We start from the raw sequence: 13719 nt of genomic DNA, 5'->3' as shown, positions 1-13719 counted from the left end.
TTGCTAGCTGGACAAATTTTCCGTCTTTTATCCGAGTAATCTGTTCTGTAGTGACAAGTTTTTAGTGGTGTATCGCGTTGCACTCCATTTTCGACAGCTTTGAGGCTATTTTTACAGAAATACAATTCTCGAATAGACGTTTCCTGAAGAGTGTTTCTTTTCGGTCATTACATACAGACGAACGGATCTGGGAATCTTATGTTACAATTTTCCCACGAAGAGATTATGGTTTACCGCTGTAACCACCTAGAATTCAGTCATTATATTTTGCATAGTTTTCGCTCAGGTAAGCACTGCTTTCCTTGCTTTCCCTCACAGATCGTCACTGCTTGATGAACAAGTGAGGATTTTCACATATTTACATAATTGCATTTATTACACACATGCAGGAAAGTAATTCTACCAGTAGAAATGTTAGACCTAAGTAGCCTATATGGTGTAATATAAGGCGCATTTTCTGTAAACAGAACAAACATGACATTTTGTTAGAGAAACAAAGCACATTTTTTTCTAAAAATAAAAAGATTTTCAACTTACGAAAAGTTCTTGTCGACAAAATGTGCGTGTAACCTACCTAAATAGTAAAGGATCACTTTTCACTTATAACAAAATTAAGTTCATAAATTTTTTTAAATCTTGTAACCAATGTCCAAGTAGGACTAGCATTTCCATATTTTATATTAAAATAAATTAAAGATATTCGTCCATCGTCATTCGTTGTTATTATCATCACTTGATTCGTAAACTTCGAGTACCGTAGGTATCTAAAATCTAAGGAAACGCTTCGAAACAAAACATTTCGAAATATTTTTGTTTCGAACAGCCCTAACCGATAGAATGTTTTAGTGGCGTTTTCAATAGTCTACGTAAAATTTACATAGGCCTATAGCCTAATAAACAAAACAATTTTTTGTGTAAAATGGATAAAGTGGGAATCGTAGCAGTTTGTACACGTTTCTCTATGGTGCAATTGCATAGCTCCCGTACTTGTTACCTTGCCGTGGTGGGGAGGCTTGAGTACCTTAAGGATCCTGTGGGCTATACCGACGGGTGCTCGTAGCCCCTGGCAGGTCTAACCATGTCGGGCAGGTTACAGGTGAGAGGTCAGACAAAAGACAGTACAACAGCCGGGCAGACGGAGCCCCTCAGCCTTGGACGGCAGTTCGTCTAGGGGAAGGCAAACCCTGATTCAAAAACCTCCGCTGTCTTGCGGCTACATCCAGTCCTGGAAAAGGCTACGGGAGTCAACCCAGACAGAAAATCCGGAGTGGAGTACGTGAGGTGGTCGACTGTCAAACTCTGACATCCTTCCGGCAACTCCTGCAGCCAAACCGTCGCCGAGCGTCACGCCTTGCGTTCCCTCGGACCACGTCTGAGAGGCAGAAAGGGGGGTCCTGTTGTGTTTTTGGGCAGCGCAAGACCTCCATACAGACGCCCAGGCCAGCACTCTGGAGAGGCCACTCCAGTCGCCCCCATCCCTGGGTGCGAAAAACAAACCGGAGGACAGCAGTCTACGGGTTATAAATCTTTGCTAAATTGACGTAAAAGCTAGACGCCACGGGTTGTCTTCGACAGTGGGAAGGATCCTCGAAATCCTATTGGTTCAGCTACCGCCCGCTTTAAGCCGAGCAGCCCCCGGCCAGTTAGGTGCTGACCCGTCACGACTTACCTGCTTCATTGGGTGTGTGGAGCTTAGAGTCTTACTCGATAGGTGGGTTGTATGCCATACACCAGACAACAAAGTAAGAAATGATAGAAGTAAACAGAAAACTCCAGCCATTCGTATTGCAAGCTGGAATGTACGAACTATGCGTACTGGTCTATCCGACGACTTAAGAGATATACAGGACTTTCGTAAGACTGCAGTGATCGATCGCGAACTCTGCAGATTGAACATTAATATAGCTGCTTTGCAAGAAACAAGACTTCCTGACAGTGGGTCCCTAAAGAAGGACTCCTATACCTTCTTCTGGAAAGGGAAAGCAAGGGATGAAACCAGAGAACATGGGGTTGGGTTTGCCGTTAGAAATACCATGCTGCACATGATAGAACACATGTGGGAGTCACTGAGTAAGACCATCCACCGTGCAGCCGTCCAGACCTATGGAGAGAAGGAGCGGAAGAACACAGACTGGTTTGAAGCACACATCTCAATGTTGGAACCTATTATCGACCTGAAACGTAAAGCACTGCTCAGCTACAAACAAAACCCGAGCAGTCATAATCTACAAGCCCTAAAAGCCGCCCGACACAAAGCTCAGCAAACCTCACGCCGCTGTGCAAACAACCACTGGAATCTGCTGTCAGAACATATTCAGTTTGCATCAGACAGTGGCAACATAAGAAAAATGTATGAGGACATCAAACAAGCAACAGGAAAACCAATCAAAAAGTGTGCCCCCCTTAAAGCATCGACTGGCGAGATCCTTACAGACAAGGACAAGCAGATGGCATGCTGGGTGGGACATTACCTGGGACTATATTTAACAGAAAACTCAGTCTCTCAAGACGTGCTAGACAACATTGAAGATCTACCTGTTATCGCAGAGCTTGATGCAGAACCTACTTTAGAAGAACTGAGTAAAGCCATTGACTCTATGCAAAGTGGTAAAGCACCGGTAGAGGATAACATTCCAGCTGAAGTCATAAAGTGTGGGAAACCTGTCCTGCTAAAACCACTGCACGAGTTACTGCGTCTTTGTTGGAAAGAGGGCCAAGTACCGCAGTCCATGCGCAACTCCAAGATAATTACTCTGTACAAGAACAAGGGGGACCGCACTGATTGCAACAGCTACAGAGGCATCTCTCTGCTTAGCATCGTGGGAAAAGTCTTTGCCAAAGTGGTCCTTAGGCGCCTTCAGGTATTGGCCGACAGGGTCTACCCAGAATCTCAGTGCGGGTTCCGCGCCCAGAGGTCCACAACAGACATGATTTTCTCCGTACGACAGCTTCAAGAGAAGTGCCGTGAGCAGCAGAGGCCGTTATACATCGCCTTTATTGACCTGACGATGGCTTTTGACCTTGTCAGCAGGAGAGGCCTGTTTCAGCTACTGCAGAAGATAGGCTGTCCCCCACAGCTGCTTAGCATTATCATCTCCTTCCACAAGGACATGCAGGGTGTGGTCAGCTACGACGGGAGACCTCTGAACCCTTCGCAATTCGATCTGGTGTGAAACAAGGATGTGTCCTTGCGCCGACTTTGTTTGGGATTTTCTTCTCTCTGTTGCTGAACTTTGCATTCGGTCACTCCACACAAGGAGTCCATCTACACACCCGCAGTGATGGGAAACTGTTCAACTTGGCCCGACTGAGAGCCAAGACAAAGGTTCGTACAGTGCTGATCAGAGAACTGTTATTTGCCGACGACGCAGCACTGTCAGCACACGTCGAGCACGAGCTGCAGCAGTTGCTCAACCAGTTTGCGCACGCCTGTAGGGAATTAGCACTGACCATCAGTATCAAGAAAACAGTAGTCATGGGCCAAGATGTCTCCAAGCCACCTGTCATCACCATAGGACCAGAAGTGCTTGAAGTGACAGACCACTTCACCTACCTTGGTTCAACGGTCACCAGCAACCTGTCTTTAGATAAGGAAATCGACAGACGGATAGCCAGAGCTGCAGGAGTGATGACTCAACTCGGGGCGAGAGTGTGGGATAATAATCTTTTGACACTTAACACAAAACTCAAAGTGTACCGTGCATGTGTTCTTAGTACTCTGCTGTACGGTAGTGAGTCCTGGACCACTTATGCCAGACAAGAAAACCGCCTTGAAAGCTTTCACCTTCGTTGCTTGAGGCGTATTCTTGGTATTTCCTGGAAGGACAAAATACCCAACACCACTGTTCTGGAACGTTCTTGCTCCCTGAGCATGCACCTTTTCCTCTGCCAGCGACGTCAACGCTGGTTGGGGCATGTATCCAGAATAAAGGATGGGCGCATTCCAAAGGACATTCTGTACAGTGAACTTGCCACAGGGAAACGCCCAGTAGGACGACCTGCATTGCGTTACAGAGACGTTTGCAAACGCGACCTGAAGCTAACTGACATAGACCCTGCCAGCTGGGAACTGATCGCAGCAAACCGCAACAGATGGCGCTACGAAGTCAGTGCGGGTCTAGCAAAGGGTCAGTCGAGGCGGAGGAAGCAACTAGAGCAAAGAAGACAAAGAAGAAAAGAGAGATAGCAGCCTCAGAGCTCCTCTGATTTCATATGTCCAAACTGTGGACGAGACTACCACGCCAGGATTGGACTTCAAAGCCACTTGAGAAGCTGCCGTACCATGAGTGCTACCATCATCTGAAAAGATGGAAGGATGCCTACTACTACTAAATTGCATAGCCTAGGCCTATATATGCCTCCTCACATTTTAAATAGCCTACCCCTTATTTTAAAATTTGACCCCATAGGTCGCTACTTCACATAGTTCCATAAAACTTAGAAAGTTTATTTTCCAAGTGGATTATGATGAGCTTTTAAATTAAGAAATTAGCCTATTTTCAAAAAGTCTGTAGCTGTTGAGAAGTCGCCTTTTCTAGATATCCCTGCTGTGAAGCAAGTCTCGTGACTGTATGACAGAAAAAGAAATCCAGTCGTTTATTTGCTTTGCAGCTGTGTAAAGTAGAGAATTCGATGTAGGATAGTGTGATAGTTTCAGCGTTTTAGTACCAGTACACTGGCAGTTAAGATTCAATTGGCTAGTTATATAGAACATAATCAGTTAAGTTTAGTATTGTTACAGACTTCGAAGAATATCGTCAGTATCGGTAGTTGGCGCTACTTTAAATGTACATTTTGTACTTTACACGATTGCTGGACTGCTGTCAGTATGTTGATACATTTTAGTACGGCATCAATTCTGGTAGGTCACAGTTTGAATTTAATAAACAAGAGACAAGCTTGGAGTCAACATTTTAAACTGTAAAAAAGCGTTGTTAAAAGAGATGTAAGATTTTAACGCTTAAATCTAAAATAGCTGCAACAACTGCATGGGACTATTAGGCTACCGTAAGGAGGGGCTATTATGAACACTTTTTTGGAAAAACATTGACCAAAAACATAATTTTACGTTTTTGTAATACGATTTTTGTTCTTATCTTATGGACTGAGATTAATTGATTAAGCAGTCTAAATTTGAATTTGATGAACGCTTTATTTCATAACCTTTCCACCATTTTTCTTGGTGTTCATAATAGCCCCAACCACGGGGCTATTATGAACACACATTGTATTCCTGTTTTTGTTTAAGATAGCACCGCAATTGGGGCTATGTTGAACATGCAATCGATGTACGGGGCGACAGCATTTAGAAATTCTTTCTTAATGAGCTTGAAATTGACTTTCGGAGCCCAATTTTTCCGAAGCCTAATTGTTCCTTTTGCCTCTCTAAGAAGAGTTTTGCTCAGTCATTACTTGGCAAATTTTCCTTGAACTCACAAACTTTCCTGCCTTCTTCGCAGAGAATTTGCTTGGCAAACATTCTAACATCAAGAATGTCGAAAAGGAATCCCCATTCCGCAAGGCAAACCAGGTGCTTTGACATCACAAACTCTCGTTCTGGTGTAAATACAGTAGGGTGTCCTGCTTTCGAATTTTCTTTGCATTTTCCATTTACGTGGTTTGAGAGGGTCCCAAGAGTAATTTTGTATTTCTCGCTAGCCTTTCTCAAAGACATCCCCATATCGGTTGCTTGTTCCACGGGATTGTGAAGGTCTGCAGGGGAGTAGCTTTTTGTTCTTTTTCTTTTGTATTCTCAAACCATGATGAAACCTGCAAAACATAGCATTGATCTATGGATTTTTCTAAATGTCATCAAATGGGCTTGAACTGTCGTGTGCATATGTTCAAAAACAAAGTATGGGGCCATCATGAACACTGTTCACAATAGCCCCTTAAAATCCTAAAATTTATGTTCTTCACAAATTCATGCAAGTTTTTTTTTATTAAACCATCATACCAAACGTTAAAGTTAACAATGTAATTATAACTTATTGTGTCACTAATTGAAAAAGTAGTTTTCATCTTAAAAACAAAACTTACCTTGCGCAGACACCAAAGTAAACGGCTTTAGTTTCACAAGTCTTTTCTAAAGGCGATTTCTTGGCAATGCAAATGACAAAATAAAGCTTCCAAAAGTTATACTTTATAACTTTCTATATTCAAGAGTCATATACATGCAGATAACCTCCAAAAGTTTTTAAATAATGTAACAGGATTTGCAAAATTCCAAAAACAAACTTTTTCCTAAAATGTGTTCACAATAGCCCCTAGGTTCATAATAGCCCCACTCTATACGGTATAGGTTCTCGTACGTCGTAGGCTACCTACTAGTCTGTAAATATTGTCGGATTTTATAATTTAAGAATGCTAAAAGTTTCTATAATCTGTCACAGTGTAAGTTGATTTTAAGTTAATTAAGTTATCTGCAAATTTATTCGTTCATTTTCAAAATCTTGTCGCGATGGTGAACACGTGCTGTGTACCGGGATGTAGCAGTGGCTACAAGTCGAGCAAAGAAGGACAAGCCCGCTTTATTTAAATTCCCTGCAGATCCTGATATTCGAAGAAAATGGGTTGCAGCTATTCCACGCAAAAACTGGACTTTAAGTAAAAATCATAGAGTTTGCGATAAGCATTTTCATGCTAATGACTTTCAAACAGTTTCCTTTGATAAAAAGAAAAAACGAAAAGTAAAACGAGAAACCACCGAATTAGTTCGAAAACGGCTAAAACCTATTGTAACTTCAAAAGTGTTTCCAGGACTTCCTAAATATTTATCGTCAGCTCAAACTATCAAACGATCGTCTGCGTCCACTGCAGCCGGAAAAGCCGAGAAACAAAACGCAAAAATAGAAAAAGAAAATATGGAGTTTTTAGCAGTCGATGAAATCAAAGACTTTTTTGCACTTAAGCTTCTTTTTTGCACTTAAGCCTGTTTTGTTCAACAACTTCAAAAAGTAACACTGCCTTCTGGATATGTTTTCCAAACTGAAGAAAACCAAATTTCTTTTCACCTGATTGACAATGCTAAGTTGAAAGAAGCCCCAAAATTGCTTGCTTCAGTGCTTGTATTTGACAACCTGACTGTTTCGGCCTTTTCGTCATCTTCCCGCTTGCCTCAAAGTAGGCTACTTATCAACAGTGACGATCGGTGAGGGAAAGCAAGGAAAGCAGTGCTTACCTGAGCGAAAACTATGCAAAATATAATGACTGAATTCTAGGTTTAACTTCTTATTATTTTTATCAAGTCTATTTTAACTTGAAAATTACTGTGTTCGTGACTAGAATTACTCGTAATTCTTGTGAGTATCTAAGTCCTCACCAAACCGCATTTCTTGCCTATAAATGCCAATTAACGCAAACGCTTTTGTCAGAAACCATCACTGAAGCTCCAGGGAAATCAACTTTCAAAAGTGCTTACCTTACATTGAAAAACGCCTTCGTTTTATCCAATCCTCAATCGTTTTGCAAAACGACACCAGCTGCTTAGCCAATCAGATGTGTTATCTGGTGTTATGGTTAAACTTGCTTTCCCAGTGACGTCAATGCGTATCTCATAGCGGCTGTTTTTGGTTTCAGGCGAAAGGAATACAGCCTCTACGCATGAGTGATTTTCGGGCTTGTAACTATAGGCTACTGAGTACGCTGAAAATAAAGCTGGTTCTCTTACCAAAAAAAACATAGATTCTACAATAAGACATGCAATTCCAAAGGGTACATTAACCAACCAGTACTGAAACAGCACAAGTGTTTTTTAAATTCTTTGGGTCAATAGACTGACATCACAAGTTCAGAGCAAACATACTTGTGTTCTTCAAGAATGGACTAGCTTAATTTATAGGCTAATTATTTGCTCTTTACTAGTGCACCAGTCCAATGCATGTTGTAAATGCTTACAGATGACATTGACAATAAGTTTTTGTGCTCAGTCTAAAAAAGCAGCCAACATTCTAGACTAGTCCCAGTTTGATTGATTGATTGAATCTTTATCCTCGGGCTGGGAAAGTCGGAAGATTTTGTTTTGGAAATGCTCTCAGAGCGCACCAAATTGGAAGTGTTTTTCAAAATTTTCTGGGGGAGGCCCCCCAGACCCCCCGCTGGAAGTGTTGCCTTCGGCAACACGCCTTCGGGCTTCGCCCGACGGTTACGCCCCTCGTGCCTACTACCTTGCTGCAACATATTTCCAAGTTGCTTTCCCAATGGTTTAAGCCACCGAACGTCACTGCTTATCAACACTTGTTGCAAGGCAAAAACATCAAAAGCTTTCCTGGTTTAAGCAATCTATTAGCGCACTGCAAAGCTGTGGCTGATAAGAGCACTTCCACTAGTGCTGCTTTTATTGATGTAGCTATTTGCGCATTACAAGACTACATCAGCGTCGTGGCTGAAAGAGGTGAAAATGTAGCAAATGCTGCATTATTGTATTTCATAATTGAACAGTTGCAACTGCTGTTTAAACCAAAAGAAGGTCGGCGATATTCTGCTACAATAATAACAATGGCCTTTTTGTGGCAATCGCTATATAAAAAAGTGAAAACTGTTTTTCTTTTGCCATCCTTGAGCACGCTTCGCTCATATTCCAGTGGACGTACCGTTGAGTCTGGCCAACTAGACCTCCCATACTTGAAGCAACGGATTTCTGATTTGACAGAGCACGAAAAGTTTGTCACTCTCTTAATTGATGAAGTCTACACAGCACGCAGAGTCGAATACAGCAATGGAGCTTTTGTAGGAATCACTGAAGATGGAGCTCCTGCTAAAACGGTTCTTACATTTATGATTCAATCTTCATGCTCAAAATTTCGTGATGTTGTATGTCTGATTCCTGTAAACAAACTGGACACAAAACTACTGCACTTTTGGTTTAACAAAGTGATGGCGGCTCTTAATGATTTAGTATTTGTGGTTGCAGTTTCTACAGACAATCATGTTTGCAACAGGTAGGCTATGTTTTTTCTATTAAGTTACTGGTTGCAAGACTGTATTTCATCATTTTCATCATTCGTGACTTATTGTAAACTAAAATTGCTTAGTAGCAATGCACTGTATTTTGGCATTCGCATGTGGTTTGTTTTAAACAAAATAACGTTTGTAAAATTAATTAGGCTACTTGTTTACAGTCCTTTTCCTCGGGTTTTACAAGCGCCGCTGCTTGTACACATTGCACACATAGTGCAATGTCGTAGCGTTGATAAATTGTTAGCAATTTTTATCAGACCTGAATTCCAGATCTGGCGCTCTGTATGAAAATGTGTTATCACAGTTGTGTTCTTGCTCTTTCGGTCTACATCTTGTAAGACTCAAATCTTGTTTTATGTTAGGTTGTTCTACTTTACCTACAACAAGTTCCACTCTGTGTATCAAGGTTTAATTCTAGTATCTTGGTTTTTATTTTTAGTAGTTTGCACGAAGTTAAATAGCCTACAACATTACCGTGCACTAATACGAGAGTTTTAACAACTAATAATGTAGTTATTTTATGAAAGAGCCAAGCAGGATCTTTTGGAAGTACTTATTCTTATGTATTTGCTTTGTTGTTATAGAAAGATAATGGTTGATTTGTGTGGAGGGGTACTCAAACCATTTATCGATTATCCGACAAGATCTGGCAAAAATTTTTTTCTTCTGTTTGATTTTACGCACAACTTCAAGAACATTTTCAATAATTTTATGTCTAAATGCTACATGACGATACCAAATGCAGGTTTTGAAAGTGTAGCCTACTTGGAGAGTCGTGCCATGCCAACTTCAACCACATTAAACGTCTTTACGCAATTGAAGAACACAAATGTTTAAAAGTTGCCCACACCTTGAAGAAAGTTTTGCTAAATCCCAGCAATGTGTCACGAACATCTCCGCAACATGCTTTGTGTAAGTCGCTTTTAAAACAGTTTTAATTTACAATAGAATACCTAACGTACAGCATTCAATTCCGTTTAACTATTTGTTTTCCGTAAAGAAGATTGTAGTCGTCAGTCCTACGGGATTCTATGAGAAGGTACCTACGCTCACTTCAAATGCTCTCTTCGACCCTTCTCCACAATGAACTAACGATTGCTGCCTTTTTGGTGACGTAACACTCCGCAAGTTTCGCAAGCAGTATATTATTGTTGTCATAAGCGCAGAAGCATCAGTTTCAAAGAATAAGATATAGATTAAAGAAAGAGAGAGAGAGAGATTTAAAAACATTGATTGCGATACCCTTATTCAAATAGAAACACAATGAGGTTAATTTTGTAAACATTAAATAAGAAGTAATACAATCATTATTCAGAACTTTCACCTGCTCTACTTAGAACTTAACTTCGTAAAACTATGAAATGTAAAGTACCATAAATTATGTTAACTTCAAACATTAGTAATGCAATAAGTTCATGCATCTATTCTGATTACCACTTTCTGATTTTCAAGGCAAAGCGACAAGTATATATATCGTTGCAGTTACAAAGAGAATTTATACATTGTGTTTGAAGTCTATTCCCAAGAGAAGAAGTTTACCACAACAACAAATTGTGACGTCAGAAGTCTGACTTATGCACTTATTGTTCCAAGATAGGAGAAATAGTTTACAATAGGAATGAAGGTTAGTAGACATTACGTAATGGGCGATTTTGCACTTACATTTACAAAGCACAGAAGTCTGGACATCTGCAGGAGATTTGCCTCACACCAGGCAAGATGCCATCCTTTGAAAGATTTAACAATGATGGATTTATGTAGCCAGTGCAGGATGACGATAACAAATTAAGATTTCCTTTTCGTTACATAACTTAGAGCAGGTGATTGATACAGGAGAAAATAATCGCACAAGCACACAGTACAAGAATACAATAAATTGATGTCTACAAAGATGGTGCATGTGCTTCATGAAACATTAAAACATATGCTAATTTTCTATTGATTAGGCCTAACTCTTATCGGTTACAACTACAAGTAACATGTAAGAAGTAGGCTACCTGTATGCATTTGTCTACGATGACACCTGCTGCTGATCGCAGAACTAGAACTTGTGCAACTTTTACTGACTGTAAATTGTATGTTTAGTCTTGTTTTATTAATTTAAAAATTATTACTTTGCAGGTGTATTCAGTGAGCCAACAATCACTGCCTTGGAGTATTATACGAAAGACAATCCAGACTTTTTGGGGAGTGCTCGATTTTTAAAATTTGTACTAGAGATTTGGAAAATAATGTCTTTGAAAACGTCGAGCAAATGTGAGTTTGAAAGTGACAAGGTAGGTTTTAGTTTTTGCTAGTAGGCTACATATATCTTACGCTTGCAAAGTTCAATCTGCTAGCAGTAGAAATGGTTGATTACCGTAGTTAAAACGTCCACCTCATGTATGGAATGCCCAAAGTTCAATTCTCAGACTAAAAGCTCTGGCATGACAGAAAACGTATCTGTGTTATGATTTTACATTATGTTGTGTGCCTGTTTGTTTGACCTCTGCAGTTATTGTTTCATGTAATGACCTGCACAATGTTAAGCATCACCGCTTCCACTAAATTTAGCTTAATTTTTAAGAATTATTTTAAAATGATAAACTTTAACTGTCAACTATTAATTTATTGCAAACTCAAAGCCTCAATCATTTGTCTCTTTGTGCTCTTTTGACTTGTCTGTTTATGTGGAAAATATCAGGAGTGGTTGATTTTTGTTAACACTTATTATAAGTTGAGTTTCCAGACTTTTATATTTATATATTGTGTAAACAATATTATGTTGCTGTTTTTGTATGCAGGCTACAGAAAAAGGGATGCCGCTTGCGGGCCTTTTCAACTGACGCAAAGCGAGTCGGACAACAGATTCACTTTTCTGAACACGGCTGACAATATTTTGATATCTTGGAAGCAATCAGGCAAAGCAGGACTAACTAAAGAAACTTTCTTAGCATGCATTCAAAGCATTCAAGCATTGGTGTCTCTGGCTGAGCATTTAATATTCCACCACGACTTTCTCTACGTTCTTCCTGGAAAGTTTTGCTCCGATCCGATTGAGGGAAGATTTGACTGGTACCGCCAAGTTAATGGTGGCAATTTTTTCATGTCCATAAATCAACTTTTCAAGCTGAGAAAAAAAATCCGTCGCTTAAGCCTAATCGAAAAAGAGTCCATTTTCAAGAAATCTAACCTTGCTCTTCAAAGTGAAAATACACCGTTAAATGAGGACTATGTTGAAATTACGGAAGACAATTGGCTTTTGGAATTTTTTAAAACTGCAACCATAGACGAAATTTTTGAAACAGATTCTTCCATCACATACTATGTGAGTGGATACATTGCCAGAAGTGTATCACGAAGAAGGAAATGCACCCGTGCAAAGATATGTTAGTTCAAGAAAACACTGATCCATCCATAGGCCTAACCGACAAATGCTTAAAAAGTAATCCAAATGAACTACTTGCGATAGCAAATCGTGGCGGATTATCGGTAGGCCTACCAACAGAATACTGTTTTACTTTTTGTAGCTTTGCGAACCAGCTGTATGCCGCAGTAATAGCAGATGAGCTCATTTGGAAAAAGCTGCTTAATTGCTACCAGTAATCAGCGAGGTTTATTTGTTGCAGCTGCTGCGAAATTTGCGAAGGACTCAGAGTCTTACAATGTTTTATTTTCGCAAACATGTACTTCAGGCCATAATAATTTCGATTTAATTTTAAGAGTCTCATTTAATTGCTTTGCAAAAAATGAACTGAAACAGTTGAATCGTGTGGAAATTGAACCACCAGCAAAAATGTCTCGTACTATTCGCAAACTGAACTCCAAAAGTGCTAAATAAACTAAATAAAAATTACCCATTTTGTGTTTCAATTCAACGCTGTTTATCTATTTGCTGTTTAAATTAATATTCTTTTATATTTATGCACTTTTGCATTTGTAGCAATGTGTTTTATCTCTTATCGATGTAATAAATTGTAGGAATATTTATCTAAATTGTGAATAGGCCTACCGTACTTAACATTCATATCTCTGATGTTTAAATTGCTGAATTTAATGTTGTATACTGCTTTATTAATTTTGTTTTATCTGGTGTGAGACTTGAACCAGTGCTATTCAATCATGATCTTGAAAAGCAAGCGTTAACTCAGCCAGTCACTAAATGCATGTTGAGGAACATCTTTTCTTCCTTAAATGCACTGCAACATAGTCTGATGCAGTAACCCTCCTGTTGTCCACTTCAAAACAGAGTCAGCAATCGAGCTGAATCTCACTCAACGGCAAAAGCACCGTGTTGTTTCATCGAATCAGTCGCTCACACTCCCTTCTTCTTCTTTTGCGTCACCACTCACCAGTAATCTTAATATTCTCCTTGAAACACTGATGGGTAGTGGGATTCTTTATTCTCGGATTAAGAAAGCTGCTTTGAAAGCGTAATCCTGGCTGTTTCGTGTGGTCTTCTTGTGAAGGCTTTGCGTCACTGACCCAGTCCCAGTCAACGAGATTGACAGAGTGAAGTTTCCGCTTGTTGTTGAAGTGTTGTCTGTGAACTATTCTATTCATCAGGTGCTGCTAAATAGAAGCTGTCCTCAAAATGCGTTGACACACCTCAAAAATCGAACCAACAAATCAATCAAACCATATTCAGAACAATATTTGCCGTTTTACTAAAACTTGCATAAAACCTACATGCTACCTACATCCATGCCAACAGCACACGTGTTTTTCTCACTTGAAAGTAGCCTGATCCATAAATCCGGAAATGAGATTGTGCAAATGACT

This window comes from Aplidium turbinatum, chromosome 3 (genome assembly GCF_918807975.1).
Source record: "Aplidium turbinatum chromosome 3, kaAplTurb1.1, whole genome shotgun sequence".
Lineage (NCBI taxonomy): Eukaryota > Metazoa > Chordata > Ascidiacea > Aplousobranchia > Polyclinidae > Aplidium > Aplidium turbinatum.
Note: the sequence above shows the minus strand (reverse complement) of the source record.